The following is a 12,147-nucleotide window of genomic DNA, read 5'->3' on the forward strand; positions in this document are numbered from 1 at the left end:
GGAAGACAGTAGTAAGATAAAAGAGGGAAGGAAGAAAACACAAAAGTGGAAAGGTGTGAGGAAAGAGGAAATGAGTTCCCAGATTTTGAGGTATAGTTCAGACTTGGATGTTGATGAGCAGAAGAAGAATGAAAGTAGTAGTAGTAGTAGTAGTAGTAGTAGAAGTGAATGTTTGAGTAAGGCAGACGAGATAGAGACCAAAACGATGTTCCTGAGGGAGGTTCCCCGCATACAGAAGTTTAACAACGGGAAGGGAAGAGACTTAAGAGTTTTTCGATGAGTATGAGAAGTATTTTAGGCAAAAGTATGGAGAGAAGGAAAGTGTGTGGATGAAGTGGCTGGGAGAGTTCTTGGGTGGGCGGTGAGTATGTGTGAGGGTGATCCAGGGTATGAGTCCATGTGAAGGCTAGAGTGATTAAGCAGGTGAAGAGGATGAAAGGAAGTTGTGCACAAGAAGGATGATAGGTTTGAGGAGGCCAAGATGAAGGCTGGAGAGGAAGTGGGCTTGTATGCTCATAGGCTGGAAGCATTGGCCAGAAGGAAGTCTGGAGAGGAAGGAATTGAGGAAAACAAACACCTCATGCAGAAGTTCTTGGCCACTATCCCTGAGAAGATTAGGGTCATTTTAAATGAGAAGGAAAAAGATTGGTAGTGGTGGTCAGGAAAGCACTTAGATTGGGAGGATGTTTTAGAGATCCTAGAAGATGTGAGAGTTGATGAGGATGAAGCAAAGGAAATGTATGTTGGGTCTGAGGTGGTAAATGGAAGGACATATAAAGACGCTTTGGTGAGTGAGGAGTCAAGTGTGATGCGAGCCTTGTTGGAGGAGCGTAGGAAAGACCGGATAGAAAGAGGAAGAAAGAATGTACATGTGAATGTGGGGAGTAACGGAAAAAGGAGCTCGAGCAGAAGCCGAGAGAGGTTTAGGAGTGGAAGTGTGGGTAGAGTGAATGGGAATATGAGGGAGAGGTAGATGGGAGTGAGTAGTAGTAGTGAGGGGCGTTTCAGGTGTGGCAGGACTGGTCATGTGAAAGTGGATTGCAGATGGGCCAATGGCAAGTGTTTCAGCTGTGGAAAGAGAGGGAATATGTTGAGGGACTGCCTGCAAGCGAAAGGGTTGAAGTGTTTCAGCTGTGGAAAGAGAGGGCATGTGTTGAGGGACTGCCTGCAAGCGAAAGAGTTGAAGTGTTTCGGCTGTGGAAAGAGAGGGCATGTGTTGAGGGACTGCCTGCAAGCGAAAGAGTTGAAGTGTTTCGGCTGTGGAAAGAGAGGGCATCGAGTGAGAGAATGCCAGAGTGGAGGGAGAGTAGAAGTAAAAGGAAGTCGTTGTGGAAACTGGAATGAATGGGCATTTTGCCAGAACAAGTAAGAACCCTCGGAGTAAGTGTGAAGGATGTGGAATGGAGGGTCATGTGAAGGAAGTCTGCTGTACCAGATCCCAACCTCAGGGAAACTAAGTGTGAAGGGGGTTTAATGTGGTAAGCCCTCTGGTATGGAAGAGATAGATTTCTTGAGGAAGAATGGGTTGGTAGTGGATGTTGGGACAGAGTTCTGTTGAAAGATGAGGTTGTAATAGGGAAGATTCAAAGTGAGGCAGTGAATATGGCCAGGTTTGTGGGAATGATTGATAGGAGTCAGAGTGAGGAGGAGGATGTAGTGGAGTTGGACAAGAGTGAGAATGAATTGTTGACAGCAGAGGACTTTGAGGAGATGCAGCAGAAGTGTTTCATGGTGAGTGAGTTGAGGAGATGTATTAGAGAGGGAGTACCTGCAAGAAGATGGTCTTTGTTGTTGAGTAAATGGATGCGTTTGCTGAGAGATTTGTGCTGTGTGAAGGAGTGGTGTATTTTCCAAGAGAAAAGATGGAAGAGTTGATGTATGTTCAAGTGTTCTCGATGAGTGGAGCAGTAGGGATGTGCATGTTAGTCCATGAGAAATATGGACATAAGGGGAAATTTAAGCTGATCGAGTGTATGACAGAACTGATGTTTTCCCCGCATTTGAGGAAGATTTGTACGGATGTGGCAGTCACATGCGGAGAACGTTAGAAGGGAAAGTATCAGAGAGTGTATGCTAGCCCACCTGTTTTGGAGTTGAGTATGAAAGAACCGTTTGAGCTAGTGGTGATTGATTGTGTGGCTTTGCCGATAACTGCGAGAGGAAACGTAGGAGTGGTTGTTATGGTAGATCATAAGAGTAAGTTTTTAAGTTGTGCAGCTGTGAAGAATAAAACTAGTGAGAATGTTGCAAGAGTGGTCAGTATGGTCTTGTTGCCTGCGTGTGTGAGAAAGCCAGCAAGAATGTTGAGTGATAATGGGCCAGAGTTTGTCAGCAGACTGTTTGAGCATATGTTGAAAGAATGGGGTACTCCTGAGCATGTAGTAACAACTCCATACATGCCGAAAGTCAGCATCTGTTGAATGGGTTGGCAGAACAAACCATAAGGACTCTGAGTGAGATGTTACGAATGTTGACTGATAGAGAGAATGAATGGGACTTGTTGTTAGGAAGAGTAGTAGCGATGTATAATGGGTCAGTAGATAAAAGCACTGGCATACCTCCGAGTGAGTATGTAATGAGCTATGAGAGGTATGTGAGAGCGAGGTTGGATCTGAATGGAGACGAGCGGAATGTGTGGAGACAGGCAAATGAAAGGTTTGAGAGTTTCAGAGTGGGTGATATTAGGGTGTTGAAGGAAGTTGTTGAGAAGGGAAGATTGACAGCAAGTAAGATTGACAGTGAGAAAAGAGTATGAAGGTCCGTATGTAATGAAAACAGTTTGGTCTAATGGATTGAGTTATGTGCTAGAAGACAGGAATGAAGAAGGAAATGTAAAGGGTTTGGCTGTGGAAAGAGACAGCATTATAATCAGCTGAGAAAATGGAGAGAACCACCTAAATACATAACAGAGCATCCCATTAGGAAGTTATTAAGGGAGGAAAGGGAAAATGAAAGTGAAGAAATAGAGGAAGATATAAATTGGGAAGATAAACAGCTACTGTTGGTGGAACATAATAGAAAGCCTAAAAAGAGGTGTAGAAAGAGTAAGGGTACAGCTACTGAGTTGTTTGCGAAGAGTACCCGAGATGGGTTGTTTGATTTTGAGGGGTTTGAGAAGCCAGTAGGCATGAGAAGTGAGAATACCCTTGCAGTGTTGTTTGGTGGTAGTGAAAGTGAGGGTGTAATTGATTTTGAAGGATTTGAGTGGGATGTGTAAGGAGTGAACTTGGTGAGCACAAGGAATGTGGACGAGGATACGCAAGAGTTGGGTGAACTGGAAACAACGCCAAGTCGTGAGGAAGACAGTGTGTGAGTTTCCTTTGAGTGAGTGTTGAAAGAGTGACTGTGGGAGTAAGTGTGAGTGAGAGAGAGTCAGCAGTGCTGGAGAGTGCAAGAGGAGGAGTTTTGGATAGCTTGAGGCAGAGTGTGGAAGAAATAAATGAGAGTATGGAAGAGAAGATAGCAGCCATGTAAGGTGTGAGTGAGGTTGGAGCTGACATAAGTCTCCAGAGTTTGAATACCAAGGCTAGGTGAGTCTAGTGTGGTTGGAGTGGAAATGAGTGAAGAAGAGGTGGTGCACGAGAGGCCATGGACCCGAAGTCAAGGTCCAGTTCAGGAGCATGAATGGGTGGTAAGAAAGGGGTTTTGAAGAAAAAGAAACAAGATTTCCTTTATTTTAGTAAGGGGGAGTGTGGTAGGCTAAGTTTGAGTTTGTATGATGAAAGACGTTTGTGTGAATTGATTGTTCCATTTTTGTTGTTGTGATGTTTTTTATTTTGTTTGATTGAATTTTTTGTTTTCCTATTAAGCTATGTGGCAATCACATGAAGAATGTCAGAAGGAAAGTATCAGAGAAAGTGTGTGCCCACCTGTTTTGGGTTGAGTATGAAAGAACCATTGTGTGTGTATATGTTGTATATGAATGTGTTGTTGGTGTATGATTGTGTAATTAATCGTTATTTTTACTTTTGCAGTTCACCCCCAATGAGGTGTTTGCTGGAGCGAGTGAAAAAATAGAAAGAGCTCCCCTTCACCTGAACCGTTGGAGCCTACAGATAAAAACTGGTGGGCTCTTGCCTCCATTGGAAGCCTCAAGTACTGTATAGTTTAGTATAGTTTGGAAAGAAAAAGAAGAAATCACCTCAAAGAGGGAGACAGGAAAAGGTAAAACTGAGGAGTTTGAGGTGAATGAAGAAAGTGAAAAGGTTACTGAAGAAGTGGATGTTGACAGTGAAAAACTATGGAAGTAAAAATATAACATTGTATTTCCTGATTTACTGTCAGCAAGGCTTAAAAAGGTACTTTTGGGGGTCATGGTACTATTAAGTTAGAAGAAGTTAGGTATAGGAGTAAGTAGGAAATAAGTTAGATTAAGTACTGAGAGATGATAATTGCTAAACTGTGGCAAATGTAAATAAAATTAGGATAAGGTTCTGTTTGAAGGTCTTCAGGCCACTGTAATATTAAGGAAATAAATTAGGTTGAGGAAAGTCAGAGTTTCATTTAATAACCTCCAAATCTGTTCCCATCAACATATAGAGGAAGCCCCCAAAGTGTACAATAAAAAGTCCCTACTGGGTGGTTGGAATCCTTGGGGGAGAACAAAACAGGAGAATCCTATGGGTGTGCAAGAAGCTGAACACAGGAGTTTGAAGGATCCACATGAGGTGTAGCTGCAAAAGATGGAATGGGGTTGTCCAAGGTGTCCCTGTGATGTGGTGACCGGAATGGGAAGGAAGGCAAGAGAATTGCAAACAACACCATGTGCCTTTTCAGTGGCAGGGGCGAATCAGGAAGCATCTACGACGCCCAAGTGGTGGAATCTGAGCCTGAAGCTAGACGACAAGCTGGTGCACATACAGTGACATGCCTTTCCACAGACTATCAGTCGAATGCTGGGATTCTAGCAACAGCTCGACTGGAAAAATAAAGTGTGAGAGTATGGAAGAGATGATAGTAGCAGCAACCTGTGGGCAAACCCCGCCAGCCTCCCTTGGAATTCCAGTGTTCTTCTCTCAGGTGCAGGGGAGCAGGACAGTGACCTTTGTCTAGGAGAACCGATGGGACAGGAAGTTCCTTAATGACACTTCACTTAACACTTTATCACTAACTTTGTCACAGTTGGTTTTTATAAGTAACATAAATCTAATCTGTCTCCGGACACTGAACTAACTACCAGAATAATTTCCTTGTCGAACTTGGAATCAGGAGCTCTGGACTCCAGAACTGAGGTCAGAAGCACAGGAGCTAAGGCTAGGAGTGTGTGGAGGAATAGAGGGAGGACTGAGAATGGAGAGAGAGTGTGTCCAGGAGTCAAGGAAGAGTTAGGCTAGAATCAGTCTTAGGTTTAGTGAAGGAAAGGTTACCACAGGGTCCTACTTCTGGCTAAGTTTGGTTTTCTGATCCTATTCAGTCTATTCAGATGAGATTCAGCACCTTCCATTTACATTCATCCCAGTCCTCCACACTGAACATGTATTCTCTCTTGAACACACCTGGCCCCGACACTTTGCACATGGAATGTTCATAACAAGTCTAATCTTACAGCCTGACAATAACAACGACTGGAAGAATCTAGAATCTGACATAGTTAGATTCTCGAATCTAATGGAGAAGACAAAATAAAAAGGCAACAGTTTGACAAACAAACGTGAATATTTTCTGAATTCAGCAAGTGTGAACAGGTGAATTAAGACAGGACTGCCTGGGATGAAGACCTACGCTCCTGTTGTAGTGGATTATTCTGTCAAATCCCCTCTTTTTGGAAGGACAGAAGGGGCTTTGAATTTAGGAAAAGACTGCATGAAGAAATTCCAAATAATCAGCTTAGCCTTAAACTTGGTGATCCCCAAAAATCAAAGTTTTTGAAAGTAAATTGTATTTTTCCTAACTATACAAACCTTAGGTCCTTTACATTAGGAATTACTTTCAGGCGTAGGCTGGAAACGGCCGTTAAACTCTTGAGCAAGGTGGTTAGGCAGTAACTAGCGCCAGATAGGCGGGAATACCCACATGCCCAGATGTAAACATTCCAGTTTGCCTTTCGGTCCAGCTTCAGATTGAGGGTGGCATGAGGTGGGCATAGTATGTAATATAAAGGACCTCAGGTTTGTATAGTTAGGAAAAATACAATTTACTTTCAAAAATTGTGATTTGTTCTGACATGATATACAAACAGTCGGTCCTTTACATTAGGAAGACTCACTGGTTGGAGGGAGGAATCTGAGTGAGTCTCCTGAACTGACTGGAGTTCTGCACACCTGGGCTACTCCTCCTGGTCCAAAGAGCAGGAGGGAGTACCCGAAGCCTCTGACATATTGATCGGAGTGTAGGAACTGCAAGATCAAAGGTCAGATACTGGACCTTTTCGCATGAGTGAGGAAACATGACTCATACGAAATAGGCTGGAAGAATCTTAGAGTCGGAGGCAGTAAGGAAAAGCTGAGATAAGGTTTCCCTTGTTGCCAGACTCTCTTTCCTCCCCTTGCTACAGGAAGGAGCGGAATTGCTTCTATGATTCTAGGAGAAAAATAGAACAGGTGCTTGATGTTTAATCTTACCACATCAGCGCCAGGTCCAGCACGTGTTGGCTCGAGTCCTATTCTCATCCCGAAGGAGGAGAAGTAGAAGGACAGGGAAGGAGGAGGAAGAGAGGCCAGTCACTCTTGGTATCCTTCTCACTTCCAGAACCAACACCTTAGGCGAGATGCTACTCGTCCTCTTGAAGGAGCCAGGTAAGAAAACACAACTTGTTGAGCAGCCACCACAGGGCCAAGGAAAAAGGGTTCCAAGGGCCTGTGGGCAAGACCATAGGAAGACAAGAGTGTGGTCTATGAGACCACATCTTGCTTCCAGCCCAACAGAAACTTCCAGAATGAGAGGGATGGACCAAGCCATCGACTTCATGAGCTCTCGGTGGAAGCCACCGGTATCGTCGTTGTCAGCTGCTGAGTACCTCTTTTGATTGCTTCACAAAGTCAGGAGGAAGATGTGTCCTTAGACACTTCTTCCTTGGGAGAGAGAGTACTAGCGAAAACATTGACGACATCCAGGTTAGGAGTGTCGAGCCTTTTCGGAAAGTACCACAGCTCCCTAAAGGACAAAGTAATGAATGATCTGGATTATCGATACAAAGTCCAAGGAGGACGGGAACAAGGACGACTCAAACCCGACAACAGATGCCAAAGGATTCAGAGTCCACCTACAACATTTGAGAAGTCGAGTCAAGGTATTGATCCCCTTCACCTATTCTTCCATCTTCTACGCCAAGGCCAGGGTAAGATGAGAGATGGTCCTAACGAGGGCATATCTCTATCTGACAACTCTCGTGCAGCATGGGACAGGAACCCTAAACGAGACTCACATGCCACCCAGGAACAGTTCCACGGGACAGCAAGACTGAAGAAGCTTTTCATCCGTAGCTAAATTTTGACTGAGGAGAAGAAGGCTACTTCAGATAGAAGACTAGGTTGCAAGGGCCTACGTTCTTCACAAATGAAAGGGAAAGAAGCAACCCTCGGCAGAGAAAACAAGGAAGTCCACATTTGAAGAACAACTCTGACCCAGAAGGAGTTCCGTCAACGACACCACCAGCCATGACGGATCCAGTCCCTGGGAGTCTTGCAGAGGACCTCAAGAGATATCCAGCTGTATCTGTTGCTGCTCAGTGAGAAAGTCTGTGCTTGCAAGGGAAGCTGGAAGGTCTCCCAGTCCTGAACACATTGGGATGTACTGCCTGAAGAACCTCTTCTTGTGTAGCTGCTACAGGAGGTTGGGTCAACCAGAACTCTTCTCGATGCCTCAGCTAATCAGGTCGGGCGAGAGGCGAAAGTCTTCAAGCATTTGTCTGTAACTTGGGGTGAGCAATGTTTGAGAACCCCTAGCGAAACAGACAAATACAGAGGAAAATGTAGATATCAAGCTTCCCAGAAAGACAGCATGCCTCACCATAGCGGCCCCTGGTCTGGTATGGAGGAGAGAAAACTACAGACTTGGGCAGGGAGGCAACAGAAAGACGGTAGGGATTTCTCAGTCGAGCAATCTCTTCAAGAATCTTCAAGTGAGCAGCATGTTCTGTCCCGATCACTCAAACCTGAGGCCAAGCTCATCTGCCAATACATCCCCACCACGGATGTATCTGGCTAATTGAGATGTCGAGTGCGCAATATAACAACACTTGAGTACCTGCAAATGTTGACAGATGAAACAGAAGGAAAAAACGATTTCCTCTCGTTTGTCAACAAATGCCACTACCGTGGTTTGCTGTTCAACAAACCAGTGAGTGTCGCAAAACTCATCCTGAATTATCAGAAGGACAGAAGGCTGCCTTGAGCCAAGGATGGTGATAAGGTACTAATCGTCTCGGTCCCACACCTTCAAGACAAAGTCTTACAGGTGTGAGCCTATTCCTCAATCGGTGAATCCGTAAGTAGACACAAGATGTGAGGGGAATATGTAAGCATATTTGAAGGTTCCTTCAATCAAGCATTAGCCTAACTCCTTCCTCATACTTCGAAGAGGAAAGAAGGATGGAAGAATGGAAGCAGACACCATTCTGCCTTGGCAGAAGCGCTTCTCAAGATGACAGAGCCAAAAATTAGCTCTAGCAGAGACAAGAACCCGATTCGGGAAAAAAACAAGTGGGGCGGGCTGAAGATCATGCAAATGCAATCCAGACTGGGGAGACAGGCGGGGTGAAGCCATTCCCAGGTCCAGTCTCGTCAAGCGACCAGTTCCAGAGACTCGATAAATAAAGATAATCCAAGAACTGCAGTTGCGGAACTTCATTTGCTGTGAACTTCTTGCTAGTTTGAACTCTGAACTCCTTGAGGCCGAGGCCCTAGAGAAGAAGGTTCAAAGGGAATTCTGTGTCTGCTATCCTGCATGCTCAAACCCTTACAGGTTCAAGGCAAATCTCTGAAACCCGAGAAAGGCAGAACCAAGCAGCTGGCGGGCAGTATTGAGCAACTGGGACTTACTCTTGGCACCGTGGGGACAAAGTGGTGTCTCTGCACCAGAATTGCCCAGACTGCAGTCAGTGACCCTCTGGCAAGAATTTCTGTCAAGGAGAGCTCACCTGATGAACTTCAAAAAAGAATTCATCAGGTCGACCCACAACACTCCCAAAAATCAGGAGAGCTGCCAGTTTCCTAAGAGATCAAAAAGGCCATTCACAGAGCCAGTCTTGACACAGACTCCCAAGATTGGCAATGAGGGCATTCTCCTCGAAACATGTCAGTGCTCTTGAGGAAGACCCTGTTTCAAAACGCCAGACCCTCCAGGACCTCTCCCCTTGGAGGGTTCTTGACAGATCCCATGAAACCCTCAAGAGAAACTGGTGTACTCCCGAGAAGAGAGACAGTCACTTAAAAGTCCCAGGCAGGACTCCCAAAGGGATTCTCTTTCCTCTCTTCTTCTGGTGTTCAAACCGAGGGATCGAGAACCAGGCTGAGGAGAAAGAGTACCGAACTGTCACTGCCAAAGACCAGCAGGAGCACTCCGTGGAACTGGCAGAAGGAGATTACTGACACCTGGGGAAGCCTCGAGCCTTGTGCCTCGCAAAGCGCTTTCCTGGGAAGAGCAAAAGTTCAGGAAATACTCTCCAGACCAGATCAGAAAAAACAGATACTTGATATTCCATAGAATCTGAGCACTGGTTGGTAGCGGCTCATGAACGGGTGAGCTGAGCCGCAGCCCCAGTCTTAGAGGCGAGACCTCTAGGACTGGGAACAGGATCCAAACCTTGGGCACGTGCCCGCTCGGCCCGAAACAGAAAACCTAGGGTATGCCAATCGGTTTCCTAACCTGGGAAGGCCGGACTTGAAGAACTCCAAGGAATTGCTAGTTTCCCAACTAAACTCCTCAGAAGGCCGAGTCCCCTAGAAGAAGGGCATCAAAGGGGAATTCTGTCAGCATCTTGCATGCTCGAACCGACGGAGGTGTTAAGACACAAGAACCCCTGAACCTCAGGAGAGGAACTGAAGCAGCTGGCAGAAGATCGAAACCTGAATATAAGATGAAGAACCTGGGTGTCTACTTCCCAGGGTGACTTCCTTCACCTCCACATCTGGCATCTTCTGGTGGATGGTGGATTCATGGAACATGGTAACCTCCAGGGCAAAAATCAGGCAGGAACACAGATCAAAAGTGGCCCACAGAACCAGTCTTACCACCAGGAGAAGCAGCAGGTGTGATCAGGACAGCCGATGCAGGAGCTACAGAAGCTGTTCGGACAGGAGGATGCTACAGCAACAGCCAGGAACGTCAAGAGAAAGTCACCAGCAGAGAGGAACTTGTCTCGGAAGAGAGTCAGTCCCTTAGAAGTCCCACAGGACTCCCGAGACTCTTCCCTGAGTCTTCTGGATGTTCAACCGACAGGATCAGACACCAGGCAGATGGACCACAGATATGCCAGAGGCATTGCCACAGCATACATGAAGGTCAGACACCTGGGTGCCTCGATCCACATCGGCTGCTCCTGAACAGAGTCAGAAAAACAATCCAGACCAGGAACTATGTCATCCAGCCAGGTATTGTGGTTGATCCCAAAGCAACACAAAATGAAGCAGCCCCCTTCTTCATGCGAACCTCCAGGACTGGGAACTATCCAGCCAACTACTGCTGGTCTGCAATGCTCACTGTCAACCTGAAAGAAAACCCAAAGATGATTAGACAGGTTTCCTAACTCCTAAAGGTCGCTAAGAGCCAACAAGAGACCCACTGCCCTCCTCAGCAGGAGGCAGTCCCAAGAATCCAAGGGCATCAAGGGCAAGAAGCAGCCCCCCTCTCCTTCTTTGCCTGACGGAGAGTGAAGAGGGAGACCCCCTTGGACCTCTCTACCAAAGGAGAGATAAGAAAGAACCTAATCGGAGAGAAGATGACAGAAGATGGGAGGCCACCACAGGGCGCTTCCTTCACCTCCACTCCGAATCTTCTACAGATGGTGGACATGAAAATGGTAACCCGGCCCTGCAGCTCTCTCAACACAGGCAGCAAAACAACACTCAGCACAAGTAGGAGGCATCATCAGGAGTCATGCCCTTGTACACAAAGGGCAGGGCAGCCCAAGAAGGAAGAGAACTTCTTCCTGTCCCTTCCAATCTTTTACAGGATGGCAGAAGATAGGGTACTGGCCCAATCTAATATCTCCGAACGATCACAGGAGAACGCCTTCAGTATCTAAATAAAGGGCTACTGGAAGAGAAGCATTAGCTTTACTTACAAACCAAGACACGGTTTGGGAAGGCGGACAGGAGCTCCTTTAACGGACAGAAATGTTACAAAAGCCACAAGACACAGCGAGGAGGGAACGGCTGCTTATGCAAGGAAGATCACACATCGACTGGTTTGTATTAATAAATATCAAACAAACGGAACAGCAGTATATGGACAGAAAATACATTAAGATCCCACCAGGATAATAAGATCTTAATGACAGTCAGGCAAGGAGATCTGAAACCACATCTGCAATTTCTGACAGCCTGTGTCAAGCAAAATAACACATTTTTAAAGTAAATTGTACTTTTCCTAACTATACAAACCAGAGGTCCTTTACATTAGGAGACTGCTTTCAGGCGTTACTGGAAAAGGCCGTTGAACTTCTAAACAAGGTGGTTAGGCAGTTAACTACTGTCCGGGAGGCGGGTGCACCGCCTGCCGGATGTAAACATTCCAATTTGCAAAACCCAGGGGAGCTGATTGAGGGGCATGAGGTGGGCATAATTGTAAAGGACCTCAGGTTTGAACTCATTCCAAAAATACAATTTACTTTAAAAATTGTTTTTTGTTCTGACACAATATACAAAACCCTTCCTGCATTAGAAGACATACTGATTGGAGGAGGAATCTGAAAAGTCTCTCTGAACTGACTGGAGTTCACCACCATGTCTTCCCTTCCTGGTTTTACTAGCGAGGAAGGAAAAATACTGCCTCTGACAAAAGATTACGGGTTGTATCGAAAATGCAGGATCAGTTGTCAGACTTCTGGGACCCTTTGCATGAAAGAGGAAACGCAGCAGTTTCATGCAAAGTTTCTAGGAAGAATTGACGTTCGGATGACAATAAGGCAAATACAAGCTTTGGGTTTGTCTCAAAGTCATGGACTCCCTCCTCCCTTGCAAGAGGAAGGAGTGGAGGCCTGCTTCTATT

This window comes from Macrobrachium rosenbergii, unplaced genomic scaffold, assembly GCF_040412425.1.
Source record: "Macrobrachium rosenbergii isolate ZJJX-2024 unplaced genomic scaffold, ASM4041242v1 13909, whole genome shotgun sequence".
Classification (NCBI taxonomy): Eukaryota; Metazoa; Arthropoda; class Malacostraca; order Decapoda; family Palaemonidae; genus Macrobrachium; species Macrobrachium rosenbergii.